General features: G+C 37.8%; 1 long non-coding RNA gene across 1 annotated transcript in view; it reads right to left on the reverse strand.

The window, feature by feature from the left end:
- Window positions 1-1,026: 1,026 nt before the first annotated feature.
- The window catches only part of LOC144333302 (uncharacterized), a 61,877-nt gene continuing 48,709 nt past the window's right edge, over window positions 1,027-14,194 (reverse strand). Inside the window, exon 2 of the long non-coding RNA XR_013401848.1 lies at window positions 1,027-6,732. This is a non-coding gene — a long non-coding RNA (uncharacterized LOC144333302). The remainder of the gene's footprint in view (window positions 6,733-14,194) is intronic.

Here is a 14,194-nt window from a genome sequence, read left to right on the forward strand (position 1 = left end):
TTTTGATTCTGACACCCCACGTGGGTCACCTACATGCATTGAAGCCGTTACTCAGTTGTGGCTTCAATCCACATGAGGCAGCCTTCTTCTGTAGACAGAGGAATTAACCATTTTTCCCTATTCCAAAAATTAACCATTTCCCCCAAAGAGCATGGGTTTCTGCCATGGAGAAATAGTGCTTGGATACAAAGGTCTAGAAGCTAGGTGTTCTAGGTTTTCTCACTTCACAAAGCTAAGAAATACATATGCATATGCCAACCAAAGCATACCATAAGGGTAAAATGATGACCTTTTTGAGGTTGGGGGTCACTATCTTTCCATTCCTCTCTTCCTTAGAGTATTTCCTTGAAATCTTAATAGGTCCAAATAATTTTACTCTTTTAATTTTGCAATGGAAGAATGCAGACTTTCTGATCCTTGGAATTGTAAATAAATGCCTTCAAAACTTACTTGGGAGTTTTTCCCAAGAAGACTATCTTAGGATGTAACCCTTTGTCTCTTGAGGAGATGAGAAGTTATTTTCACTTCTGCTTTGCTAAATAAATTATGTGAAAGTCTCTATAGACTTTTTAGTCACTTTTGTAGTACCTACGAGCATAGAAATCTGACCATGTTCATGTAGTAATAAACTGTGTTTTCTTTTCTATGTTGGTTCAGAGAGGTCTTTGTTAGTATTATTTTATTTCCAACAAACACACACCCTATATTTCTGTATTGTTACTTTCTAGAGATGGATGATTTTGGATGGTCAAATGTTGATAGAAAGGCACTAATGAAAAGTAATTAAGAAAAAACGCATTTACAGATTTGGTGACAGGAAATAAAGAAATTTTTCATGTTGAGCTCTAATTATCTCTGAAAGGTAGAAGGGAAGTCATTAGTTGAGAGTATACATGGAATTGGAGGTGGAAGTTTTGAGAAAAAGGGAGGCTTATAAAATTAAAATAGGTGTTTCCAATAATGTGAAACAGAACTGATTAAAGAACAAAGCAGACATGATTGCCGAGGAGTCTCTCAGATGAGTTCACGTTGATCACTGTAGTCTATTGTTTCACAATAACTCATTCCAAAGCAAGCTGCATATTGGATTCACCTGGGATCTTTTAAGTTATACTGATTCCTGGGTCCCACCTGCAGAGATTCTGTTGTAATCACTCAGGAGTCTGACATCAGCATGCAGATTTCAAAAGTTCCCCAAGTGATTTTAAAGAGTCTTGAAGATCAAGAACCATTGACCCAGACAGAATGTTCATCACCTTTATTGTTTTCCACAAAAACCTACCATGTAAAGAATTTGTGAAGATAGAAAAGTTTATTGCAAATTACAAATTGAGAGTTGAATTGGCAAACAAATTGAGTCAAATTAAATTCTGAGTTTTAAAACTTTCCTATGGCCACCCCAAGAGTGTGGAACCTTCCCTGGGCCTTCACCCCATTGTCTCCAAAGTCAAATCATTTCACTAACTCTTCTCCACTTCCCCAGTCTCTGCTTTCTGCCTGCCTTTACCTAGTCTACCTGACTCTGTGAACTATAGGTTGGTGCAAAGGTAATTGCAGTTTTTGCCATTAAAATTGATGTAAAAAACCGCAAATTACTTTTGCACCAACCTAATAAAACTTCTCACTCCATCACTCAGAGTGATTCAGCTCTCACTAACAACTTGGTGTTCTCAATTTTCCTTTAGCATGGACTACAGCTATTCATCACTTTTGAGAATTTTTAAGAAGCAACATTCTTGCATGTGATCTGGTTTATAGAACCAGGATAAAAGGTCAGTGCTGACTCCAAAGTTTCCCAGACCCAGGAGCTCCTCAGAAATATGTGGCAGAGACAGACCTGCAGGATAAAGACAAGATATGCATTATTTTCTAATTCATTCCATAGATAGCTAGTCCCAGCCTACCGTATCTCAGTATAGAGAGCTGGTCCCAGCCTACCGTATCTCTCAGTATAGAGAGCTCGTCTCAGCCTACTGTATATATCTCAGTATAGAGAGCTCGTCCCAGCCTACATTTATCTATCTCAGTATAGACAGCTGGTCCCAGCCTACTGCATCTATCTCAGTATAGAAAGCTTGTCTCAGCCTACTGTATATACCTCAGTATATTGAGCTCGTCCCAGCCTACCATTATCTATCTCAGTATAGAGAGCTGGTCCCAGCCTACCGTATCTATCTCAGTATAGAGAGCTCGTCTCAGCCTACTGTATATATCTCAGTATAGAGAGCTCATCCCAGCCTACCATATCTCAGTTCAATGAAAGAAAAAAGATAGACAAATAGATACAGTAGAGTGTAGTCCATATAATGGTTTAGTGTACATAGGAAGTACGCAAGTACAGTAACATATGGACAAACCAGAGGATGGGAGAAGGAGGAAATTGAGAGAGCATTGCAAGAAGTGAAGAACCCAGGGTTTGAGCTAGCCTCTTGAATCCACATGTATAGAGTTGTAGAATTGGAGTACTATAAAGGATGTTAGAAATCGTCTAATGTAATCACCCTTTGTTACAGATTAGAAAATAGAAGTTTCATAACCTAGGAGTTGAACTGCATTGCAGAAAGTCCCATAACAAGTCAGGGGCAATGCCAGGATTAAATTGGAATCTGGGTTCATTGACGACTGGCCCAGTGATACTCCCTCAACAGGTGAATTTCTAAGGTTCTATGAGCTCTGCTACAGGAGGGAATAGGCCATCAATAGGGTCGCTGGTGGCAGTAGAGGCCTAAACCTGCATGGCTTACACCTGTGTCTGCAAAGTGACTGACTCATTCCAGTCCCATCTGTCCACTCTGCAGTACTTCTTCTCAGAAGTTACCAATGGGGGACATGCTGGATAGATAATTTGGCTTGAGCATAGGGTGTGAGGGAAGGGCACATACTGAAAATAGGAAGGAGAATGAGAAACCTGAAACAAGAACCAGCCTAACAAATACTATACCTTTGAATGGTAAAGCAGGCATATGGTATGGCTTTAGAAAATGACAAGATAACAAAGAAGAGCAAGTAAGACTAGAAAATTGTGACTTTGGGATCTTGTGTCTGAAATAAATGGAGAGACACTTTGGGGAGTGGCAGGCAATGAAGACACATCTACCGTCTGAGGAGGTGACTCAGAGAAATTCAAAAGAGGTTTTTTTTTTTTTGTTTGTTTGTTTTTAAAGTCTGATTCAAATATAGTGAAGTGAAGGAGGGTAGATCATTCATTCTCAACTCACTGTGCTTAGTTTCTTAAACGCTGGCCGAATTGTAAAAAACATTTTTGAATGGGACAGTTCTGGTGTCAGCTGTTCTTTCTTTTCTTTTTATTTACCCACTGCTAAAGACTACCATAGAGACATTCTCTACATTCAGTTAGTTAGTTTGACATTTCCCAATTTTCACATTTTAAATTATAGCCTAGGAAACTTCTTTACTTGGAGAAAGATACTCTTATATTAAAACATAAAACTTTTCCCAAGCATCCACTAGTTCATCCAGTAAGCAATTTCTTCATTACACACCAGGGGTCAGTATTGGATTATTAATTTACATGAGCTATTAATTTTTACTTTCCCAGTAATAAAAATGAGAAACAAAATACCAAAAATTGTTATTGTATTAGAGCTTTAGTGTTAGTTCCTTAAGCAAGTATCATCTGTGCAGACATGCATAGATCATGAACGGCTTAAGAAAAATACAAAAGAAAAAGAAAAAAAGCCATCACAATGAAGGCAGTCTTTGTTCTTGAGAAAGGTGGCCTTTGTTCTTTAGGAAGACATTCATGACTCATTCCAGGCACATTAATTATGCTGCTTTTACACAAAAGTTAGTTACTTTTATATGTGAGAATTGTTCACAACTAGTAGTATTAACAGACATGCTAGTAGTGAATTGGAAAGATAACGATAGTTTTTAGAGCCTCATTCAAATCTGCATATCTAAAACAGTGTATCAATTTGGGATGGCCAAAGTTACAGATAATTTGGAGAAATAAAATAGGGGCCCAGCAGTAAAATAATGACTGTATCTCCAGAAGCTTTAAAATTAAATGGAAAGAAGAAAAGACTAAAGGCAGATCAAGCTATTATACTGACTACAGACATATTAAAGGCTTTCCACAGAAAGAGAAAATAGATTAGTCTTGTTTTACTCTAGTCAACAGAGGGTAGAATTATAGAACTGGAGATTGCAGCTGCATATAAGATAGAATTTTTTTTTTTTTTTTTTTCCTGAGACGGAGTCTCGCTCTGTCACGAGGCTGGAGTGCAGTGGTGCGATCTTGGCTCACTGCAAGCTCTGCCTCCCGGGTTCATACCATTCTCCTGCCTCAGCCTCCCGAGTAGCTGGGACTACAGGCACCCGTCACCATGCCTGGCTAATGTTTTTAAAATTTATTTTTAGTAGAGATGGGATTTCATAAGATAGAATTTGTAAGACTCATAGCTATTCCAACATTTTTGTTTAAGGTGCTATAGGGAGTGCCAACATCTAGTATCAGAACAAACTAGATGAATGCCAAAATCTCTTCTATTTTAAGGTTATATGAGTAGGTGATTATGATGCCAAATCCAAATTCCAAACCTCCTTCCAGGCATATATATTCAGGTGGCACCTGCTTTAAGAAGTCTCCCTTAACCTGCCAGAATACAGTTTGCTCATGCTTCTAATACTATGAGCATAAATTGTCTTTTGTCACCTTTTGAACCATATTGTACATTTAGTATTATTTAACTTTGTGTTGTTATGTCTTATCTAAAACCAAGATTCTTCTTTTAGGAATATATGTTATTTTATCCTCTGTGACACCTCACGCAATACGATGGAGTTAGTAGATACTCGGATAATATTTGTAGTCTGAACCTATTTCCTTATCTAAAAAGAAATGAATAAAAACACCTACTTTACCTGCCTCACTGAGCTGTTTTGAAGATCAAATGAAATAATGTGCCTGAAAGCACTTTGAAAAGTATAAAACATTATACAAACGTAAGGCATTATTATTTCAGAGGGGGATTCTCTCAGTTATAACCTCCATGTCAGCTTGAACATAACAGCAATAAAGGAACATTTTTTAAAACTTAATCTGAAAAGAAACTTGTCCCTTCTGGGCACAAATTATAAAACTCCCCCAAAAAATGTTTGTATGCATTTTTGTTTGCTTGTTTCTAAATAGCATAATGAGCTATGGTCTTTCAGGGAAAATGTTGCTCTGATAGAAGCAATTCACAATGTAGAAAATTGCCCTTGTGTACTTTCAGGAAAGAATTGCAAACAAATGAGCTATTTTGTCTTCTCAAGCAAAGGGACTTCCCAAGCATGGGTGGCAGCTGCTCAAGTCTATCTGGTCAAGAATTCACTAAGATCATAATGTGAAAGTTCCTCAAATGCAGATTTGCATAACAGCCTGCAAATGTTCCTTTGGAGATGAAATGGTTTCTCAGGCCAATAATCTGCATATTTAAAAGTCTCTAAATACATGTTTATGGAATAATTCGTAACAGCTTAAAGGAACTATCATGGTGCACTGGGAAAGTCATCTATATTGCAGGATAGATTTCTTCTGTTGGTTGGTGAGCATTTGTTTATAGTCTGCCTTGACTGTACCACGATTTTATAAGCAGTTCTTTTATTTTTTCAAAAGCATCATTCTGGGACAAAATATTGTGAACAAATAGGGAATATTACTATATTTGTGAAACCCCTTGTTAATTTCCAAGTGATATTTTAAACCTTGAATAAGACATGTATGCTCATAAATAAGGAGGGAAAAGAAATAATTAACTCAATGTTCATAAGAGCTTCTCTTATGAATAAGAAAGAGATAAGTGATAGAACTATAATCTACAATCTACTCTGATAGTATATTTGCATCACATCTTAAGCTTTGTTTAGTATTTTAACATGCTGTTTCTTATTATATGTGAAGAATGCTGTGAAGTAGCATGTCAATGTTTTGCAGATGAATAAACTGATGTTAAAAGAGGTTAAGTGATGGATTTTGTACTTCCATTATCTCAAAAGTGCAACTAAAACTGCACTTAGGATTGCCACTCCTGTCTGGGGCCATGGCTTTGGTCCTATTTTCTGCAAGTCTCTGGATGACCTCTGTCCACCCACTGCCTCTGAGTGCTCTCCTCTCCTTGGCCTTCCTCCCTGGTTTCAGTCCAACACCAGTCACCGCTCTTCAGAATCCTCATGAAACTTCAGGAAAATTGACTGGGTAGGGCTTGTTTCAGAATTATCCTCCAGCGATCTAGGGCTGATTTAGAATTCAGAGAAAGAAGAAAAGTGCTTATCAAAATGTCTGTTCTAGAGGTAAGCTCAGAGGCACCATGGCAATCCCCACATTTCCCTAGGATGTCTTCAGAAATACCTGATATTGCCATCTCAGGCCCAGATATCATCCATCAGCCGAAGGTCATGGGCAACATTCACATTTTCAGAGTAAAGATGGTTTTAGAAGTCCGTGGGCAATCATCAGTCATGCAGGGAGTTCCAGGGACCAGCCAGTTGTTCCTTTCATGAGTTAGGAGGCAGTAAGGACATCACTGTGATCATTTCCACTGAAGACACAAATTTAAGTCCACTCTGCTACTCAGCAGTTAATGCTGACTTTTGAAAATTATGAAGCAATTATCACCATGGTCTCCTTCTAGGTTTATCAGTGCAGTCAGCTCCATGGTCTCCTTCTAGGTTTATCAGTGCAGTCAGCTCAGAAAACTTTCATTCCTTCAGTATATCCAGCTCCAGCTAAACAGAAAGGGAACAAAGAAAACAGGCTGACATTTGATTCAGAGGTTCTGGAAAGAAAGTGGAAGTGGCAACAAAGTGACTGCACTTAAAATCCTCCAACCTAACATCATCAGGGTCCAGGGTAGACCATCTGGGGCTACAGGGGAGAGAAGCCAGTTTCCGAAGCTGTCTATTATAAGCAGCTCTGATTAACGTCTTTGGACCACAAGACAAATTATCATTGGTATTTGGAGGCGAAAGGTCTTGGATGCTCTGGGCTTGGGTGAATATCTGGGTCTAACTCACAATTCTCAGAAAGGCCTTCTGGGTCCATTCCTGATGTATTAACAAAATGCCTGAAACACAGTGGGGTTTGAGCAAATGATAGAATGAATGTTTATGGAAGGACAATTCTTTGACCTCTTCTACTACGTCCTTTAAAGAAAGGTTTTCAGAATTTATGGTTAAAGTATTGTGTAGGTTGAGCATTCCTAATCCAAAAATCTGAAATTCACATTTTTTGAATGCTGACACGATGCTCAAAGGTCATGCTCAAAAGGAAATGCTCATTAAAGCTTTTCAGATTTCAGATTTTTGAATTTGGGATATCAACCAGTAAGTTTAATGAAAATATTGAAGATTTTTTAAAAAATCCAAAACACATCTTATCCCAAGAGTTTTGGATAAGGAATACTCAACCTGTATTTCAATTGTTTGCTTGTTTGCCCTGTCATCAAAAATGAGCCAGGTACGGTGGCTCATACCTGTAATCCCAGCACTTTGGGAGGCTGAGGCAGGCAGATCACTTGAGGTCAGGAGTTAGAGACCCACCGGGACAATATGGCAAAACTCTGTCTCTACTAAATATATATTAAAAAATTAGTCTGGCATGATGGCAGACTGATTTTGTAATCCCAGCTACTCAGGAGGCTGAAGTAGAAGAATCACTTGAGCCTAGGAAGTGGAGGTTGCAGTGAGCCAAGATTATGCACTGCACTCCAGCCTGGGTGAGAGAGTGGGACTCTGTCAAAAAAAAAAAGACAGACAGACAGACAGACAGAAAGAAAAAGAAAGAAAGAAAGAAAGAAAGAAAGAAAGAAAGAAAGAAAGAAAGAAAGAAAGAAAGAAATTAAGTTTCTTCAGGAGAGAAATTGTACCTTGTTCATGTCCATCACTCCCATGTATAATATGGCTCCATAAGAACTCCGTCCTTATGAAACTCTATTCAGTAAGGACTCAGTTTTTTCAGAATGAACAGACCAAGTAAGACCAATTAATTACTTATTGTCATGTAGCTCAGATGAGGAAGGGCTGGGATTTGAGAAAAGGCTCTATTACTGAATAGGATCTGGGTGGATAGATTCCATCACAGTTGTAAAGCGAGACTACACTAGCCTGTCCGACAAGATGAAGCGATAGTAGGTTGTAGTTCAGTTAAGTAGATACCCATGAAGGGTTACAAATTAAGTGTTGGCCTGTCCAAACAGATGGATGCAGTATGAGACAATTCATCCTTACAAGAAGGATAGCAAATTGAAATTAGAAATATTTGGCATTTCAGAGGAGGGTCCCAGACAATGGTCCAGGATCCAGGACTGGGGTACCCTTTCCTGAAGGCAATGACACGTAACAAAAAAGAATCAAGCTGAGGAATCAGATTTGGGTGCTCAGGAATCAGACTTGGGTGACTGGAGAGCAGGAGACTAAGTAACAGACTGAGATCCACTTAGCAGAACCAGGGTGTTTTCTCGGCATTAGCTCAGAGACAAAGAAAAAAATGATGAAACCACAGCTTGTAGACATGTAGTCATGTACATCTCCTTAGCATCATTTCAGGATTTGTGCTGAAAGTTAAGGCAATGGTGAAGCTGCAGGAGGACTTTAGGTGGTCATAGCTCAGGAAGGAAGGGTCTTTCAGAGACTTGAAATTAGGCCTGAGCTAAAACATTTGCAATCTTGGATTTGCTTGCGGATGTTCATTCTAGTAACAAACACACACCAATTTAATTTCCTGATGTTTATTTCAGGAGATTTACAAGAACTAATTGCCTTGGAAGTGATTTTTTTAAACATCCATTATAGAAAATTCTTTTTCTCACCTGTGAACCCCTCTGAGAAAGAAGTATTATTTATGCAAGTTGATACCTGTTGAACTATTAGAGAGTTGCGGGGAAAAGCCTTCACAATGTTCACAAGAAAAAGCCTTCAACTATGTCTTACAGATGTATTCTTAAAATAATGACTTGACATATTTATATGTACATCTTTAGTTTAATATCTTACCTAATTGTCCAAAAACTAATTCAATGTTGTTTGTGATGCATTAAATGAACAAAAGATAAACTGGGTAATAGAGAATCCAGAGAGCCTAGTGGCCCATGAAATCACTGAATTTGCAAAGTGATTTTCTCTTCAGTGCTGTGCACTATCTGAGAACAAAATCCGTTGGCAAAGCACTTTAGTGGCAACCAATGGATTAGAACACAGAGATATTAGGAATGCCACATGGGGTCCAACCAATGGGCCATCCAGGCCAGCTTAGTGCAAAGGCAACATGAGAGGATTTTGGAGAGTGAGGTTGCCCGATGTGGTATCAGTTTATAATGTTGGGATTATTTAATGTATCTTCCAGAAATCATTTTGTGAACTAACACGTAACTGTAATCTATCATTTTATATAACTCCCTTGACTTTGTCCCACAGCGCTCCCTCTTTGTGTTCCATAAATGTAATGCACAATATGTGAAGAGAAAATTAACATTCCCTTTTTTTCTACTTGCAGACTTCCAGACATTTCCTGAAACCTTAAACTCTTACTGATTCATTAAACTATCCCCATTCCACTTTTCTAAGCAGCAAGTAGCTCTCAATGTGTAGTCCTCAGATGGGCAGCATCCACTGGAAAAGTGCTAGAAATGCACATTCTCGGGCCTCACCCCAGATCTGCTGAAACAGCTCTGGGGTGGGACCCGACAACCTACATTTTAACAAGCCCTCCAGATGACTCTGAAGCATGCTCAAGACTGAGAAGACTGCATTATGGTAAATTTACCCACCTACCCTCGGGCAAAAATAATGTGGAATTGCATTTACTTTTTAGTTTGATGAGTACTTATCTTGGTGTCTTTTAATTCACCTGATGTTTCCGTTGGTAACAAAACCAACAAAAACATTGTAAATTTGGTATACTGAAATACAAAATAAGAGTGAAGGAGAGAACACAGGTAGTGAAATCAACTACTATAAAGTAGTTTGGGGCAATTCAGTTTAGAGACAAGCATTATACCTCAAAAACCCAATGAGCATCACATTATAAAAGCATAGCTCCAAAGCTGATGATTTTGAGTGAGAATCCTTGAGTCACAAAGAGATTAGCTCACATTCATTATTTCCAAATTTCCCTCACTAAAGCGCAAATTACTAAGGCATTTTTGAGACATTTTTATCAAAATGAAAATAAATGTGTTTGACAAATAATGGAGCAAACTGAGATATATAAGATATTTACTTGTTGGAATATCTGAACATATTAGAAATGTGTCCTTAATTTACTCTATTTGTCTTATATGAAATGTAAAACAATTTTATCCATTAGCTTTTAAACATGTTCCAACTGACGCATGTTCCAACTGACGCATGTTCCAACTGCTCCAGCCCTGTTGCATAGGACAAGACTCAGTTTTTTCAGAATGAGCAGACCAAATAAGAACAATTACTTATTGTCATAAAGTTTGTGGGTTTTGATCACATTTTATAAGGGCACAATATAATGTGTTTAATCATCATGGCGGCCACTCTTTATACATGACTTTTTAAAAACTTTTAAATGCAAACTTCAAAACTTTTGCCTCATCCTGAATGAGGCCTCATAACAAGCCCTCCAGATGACTCTGTACCAGTGGAAGTACTGGTACCTCAGTATCAGTAGAAGTCTGATTTCATATTCGATGAGTATTTGTTGAAGGAGAATATTTGTGCCTGTGTTCTGCTGGGCATTTCTGAAGGATATTGACCAGCACAGCATATAAATACTACGCTAGCTGTGTCATAGATTGGCACAATGGCAGAAAGAGTATCTCTGAGAATTTTACATCCTGGCAGAGGCAAATTATTCAATCAGTCAACTAAGGAGCAAAACATTGTTAAATTCAATTGGAAAAAAAGTTGAAATTTTCTCATATTCTCTGTCATCTAATATCTGATATGTTTTTAATCCATTCAGTTACTCTTCTCTGGATTTCAAATAGAATTTCTAATAAAATGTGTACCAATTCTATCATCAAGCTATTTATGTTCTTTACATTTCTGTTCTTGATAATTATATGCTAGTCTTTGAATATGAAGATAATGCTTCTGACCCAATATTCATAATGCATGTGCCTCAAGTTGCTATGCTTTGCAAGAGAAATAAGTTTATATTGATCTGATGCACTCTCTTTCCCAGTCTTCATGTGACCAATAGCAGCAACTGCAAGACTGTCTGTCACCTGAGTGTGGCTTGCAACCAAGCACATGTGGGAATTCAGTGAAGGCCCTGGTCTTGGCCTCATTATCAACAAAAACCAGCCAAAGACAGTGGTCACTCTTTATCCATGTAAATAGACACTATAATTTATTTTCAAAAAATCCAAAGGACAAAATCTAAAACCATTGTAATACCAGAAATCTGCACTGTGGGTACTTGGATGATGACAGTTGATAAACCTGGGAGGTTTACAATGGCTAGATTGTCAGAAGGCATTAAATGTATGTTCTAATAATAAGAGAACAAGAAAAAAGAATGTCCTGGTGATGTGTAAATTTAAAATACAGTGGTACATGTTAGGAAAACCAAAAACCATTCCATGAACTTTGAAATGAAGGGAGATAGTTCTGAGAGAACTAAAGGAACTGGACTTGAGATCCAAGTTCACAATTTACTCAATTTATTTTTTTTTATACTTTAAGTATGGAAAATTTAAGTTTATTATTATAGATAGTAAGGTATAATAGAGAATATAAAGTCCCTTAAATTAAAGTGGTTATAGATCCTGGTTTTCATGACACTCCTATATTATGCTGATGGTTCCTATGTCAACATTAACATTACCCCCTTCAATTTACAAGTGTCTTGCAGTGAATATGCATGCACGTGTGTAGTTTTCATTTTTATTCTTGTTTCTTTTGCGAAAATGAAATGATAGCAAACGTGATTCTGAAACTTTCCTCACTGAATATGTACCTTAGAATCTTTATTTTTCTTATTATTCAAAATAATTCCTTTTTTAACCTACTACTTACTCATCATTAAATATAGTTACTTAATCCTCTTTTAAAACCATTTGCATTGTTTTAAATTTTGCCCTACTGCAGATAATTTCACCACATTCTTTTAAGCTATAACTGCACATGTTTTAGTATTTCTGCAGTTTAAGTTTTTGGAAATGGTATTGGCTCAAAAAAATTAACATTAAAATCATAATGAATATTCCCAAATATAGACACATTTTTGAATCTTCAATTTAATCACTATCATAAAATTTCAACTTTCCTTAATAATACTTCGAGTTTAAACTAAGGAGTTTTAATTGTTTAAGACCACAAAGATTTCTATCAGAGGGAGGACAAGATGTGTAATATTTTGTTTTGTAATTCATCTGTTGCAGAAAACATCACTGCTGTTTGGAAATTGAGAAATTGTCCAAACAAGTACACTATGGACAACAAATGTGGTGAACTGCCCATCCACACTGAAGTTTCAGAGCCATGGGAGACTTGAGACATCTTCTAAGACAGTTTAAAGAAGTCTCATTTATTTGTCTTTTTATACAATGTAGCAAATCAATATATTAAATAATATAAGAACACCAAGTTTTCTTACATATAAAACTAAAATAACCTATCAAACAAAGCTGTTCCATGTAACTAAGAACTCATTAACCCTGAGGTTCTAGGACTTAATGAAGTCAGTGAAATAGCAGATGATAGTCTCTCATGTGCAACTAGGGCTGCTGATGGGAAAAATATACAATATCACAGATTCGTCAGCGATGTGGCTGGATCGTTGGGTGTGCGAAATGCATCAGCCCTGACTCAGAGATGCCCTCTCTTGCTCATCTTCCTGTCGTTCTGGTGCTGAACACCTGTGCCCACCCATAGCGATCGGTGACCGAGGGCATGAGCACAAACACCTTCCCTTTCTCCCTTATTTCTTTCCCTCTTTTCCCTTTATTCATTTCTCTACCCTTCTTCCTCCCCTTCACAACCCCAACTCTTTTCATATCATCAACAAATGGCAAGTACAGGCCCTAAGGAAGACACAGATGACTAAGAAGCTTCTGCCCTTAAGAAGCCCATGATCTAGTCTGGAAGACTGACATATAATCTGAGGATCAGACAGCCTGATGAACACCATGATCATGTGCCTGACACCTTAGAATAAAGAAAATGCGGCAACTCATGTTGCTAGGAGGAATCGGGAGAGCTTTGCAGAGCATCTGGCATTTGTGACGTGTCTGGAAGTTCATTGTCTTTGAGTGTAGGAGACCACCGTTGGGGCACGTAGGCTGGACCCAGGAACCTTGGACCCTGCATCCAACACAGGCTGCTGAATGGAAGACAGGTGACATTCTCTCTGCCCTCAGTCACTGCCCTGGCTTGCCCAGAAGGCAAGAAATTAAATTGTTATAGGTGGTGTGTACTTGTACCTAAAGATGTCACTGCTAGCTGAGGGGAAATAAGGCCCTGAAGATTGTTAGGGCAGTGAAACTATTCTTTATGATACTGTAATGGGAAATATATGACATAGTACATTTAGCAAATCCCATAGAACTGTACAACACAGAGACTACACCCTAAAATAAACTATGGATGCTAGTTAATCACAATGCATGAATATTCATTCATCAATTGTACCAAATATGCCACACCAACACAAAATGTTAATAGTAGGAAAAACCAGAGGCCAGTGGGGGGACAGAGTGTACAGGAACCCAATATATTTGGATCACATTTTCTGTAAACCTAAAACTGGTATAAAAGTCAAAGTCTATTAATTTTTTAAACACTCTGATATAGTATGTCTACGTTCTCTTAGCCCCTTGTCTTTGTGAAAATAAGAGCAGAATTTTGGTTTTCCTTCTTTAGGACAAGAATTACATTTTAAAAAGCTCCTCCATTACTTTTGATATATCTATTTTTTAAATAACTGGTCAAACACTTTAATATTAATGAATGTAGAGCCAACAGGATATCCTGGTAGATTGGAAATGGGAGAAACAGAGGCATAAAGGATGATGCTGAACTTTTTGGCTTGAGCAAGAAGAAGCAGCGATGGTACTAGGGTGAGCCAAGTGAGATGTTGAGGGCATAAAATTTAAGGAGGACCTTGCGTAGCCATACAAAAGTAAGGCCAGCACTTTCCTGATGCTCCGAATGCCTTAAACGTTGTGCCCAACTGGCTGGCTTGCTTCACCCTTTTCCTAGTCCTGACTGGAACAAT

This window comes from Macaca mulatta, chromosome 12 (genome assembly GCF_049350105.2).
Source record: "Macaca mulatta isolate MMU2019108-1 chromosome 12, T2T-MMU8v2.0, whole genome shotgun sequence".
Classification (NCBI taxonomy): Eukaryota; Metazoa; Chordata; class Mammalia; order Primates; family Cercopithecidae; genus Macaca; species Macaca mulatta.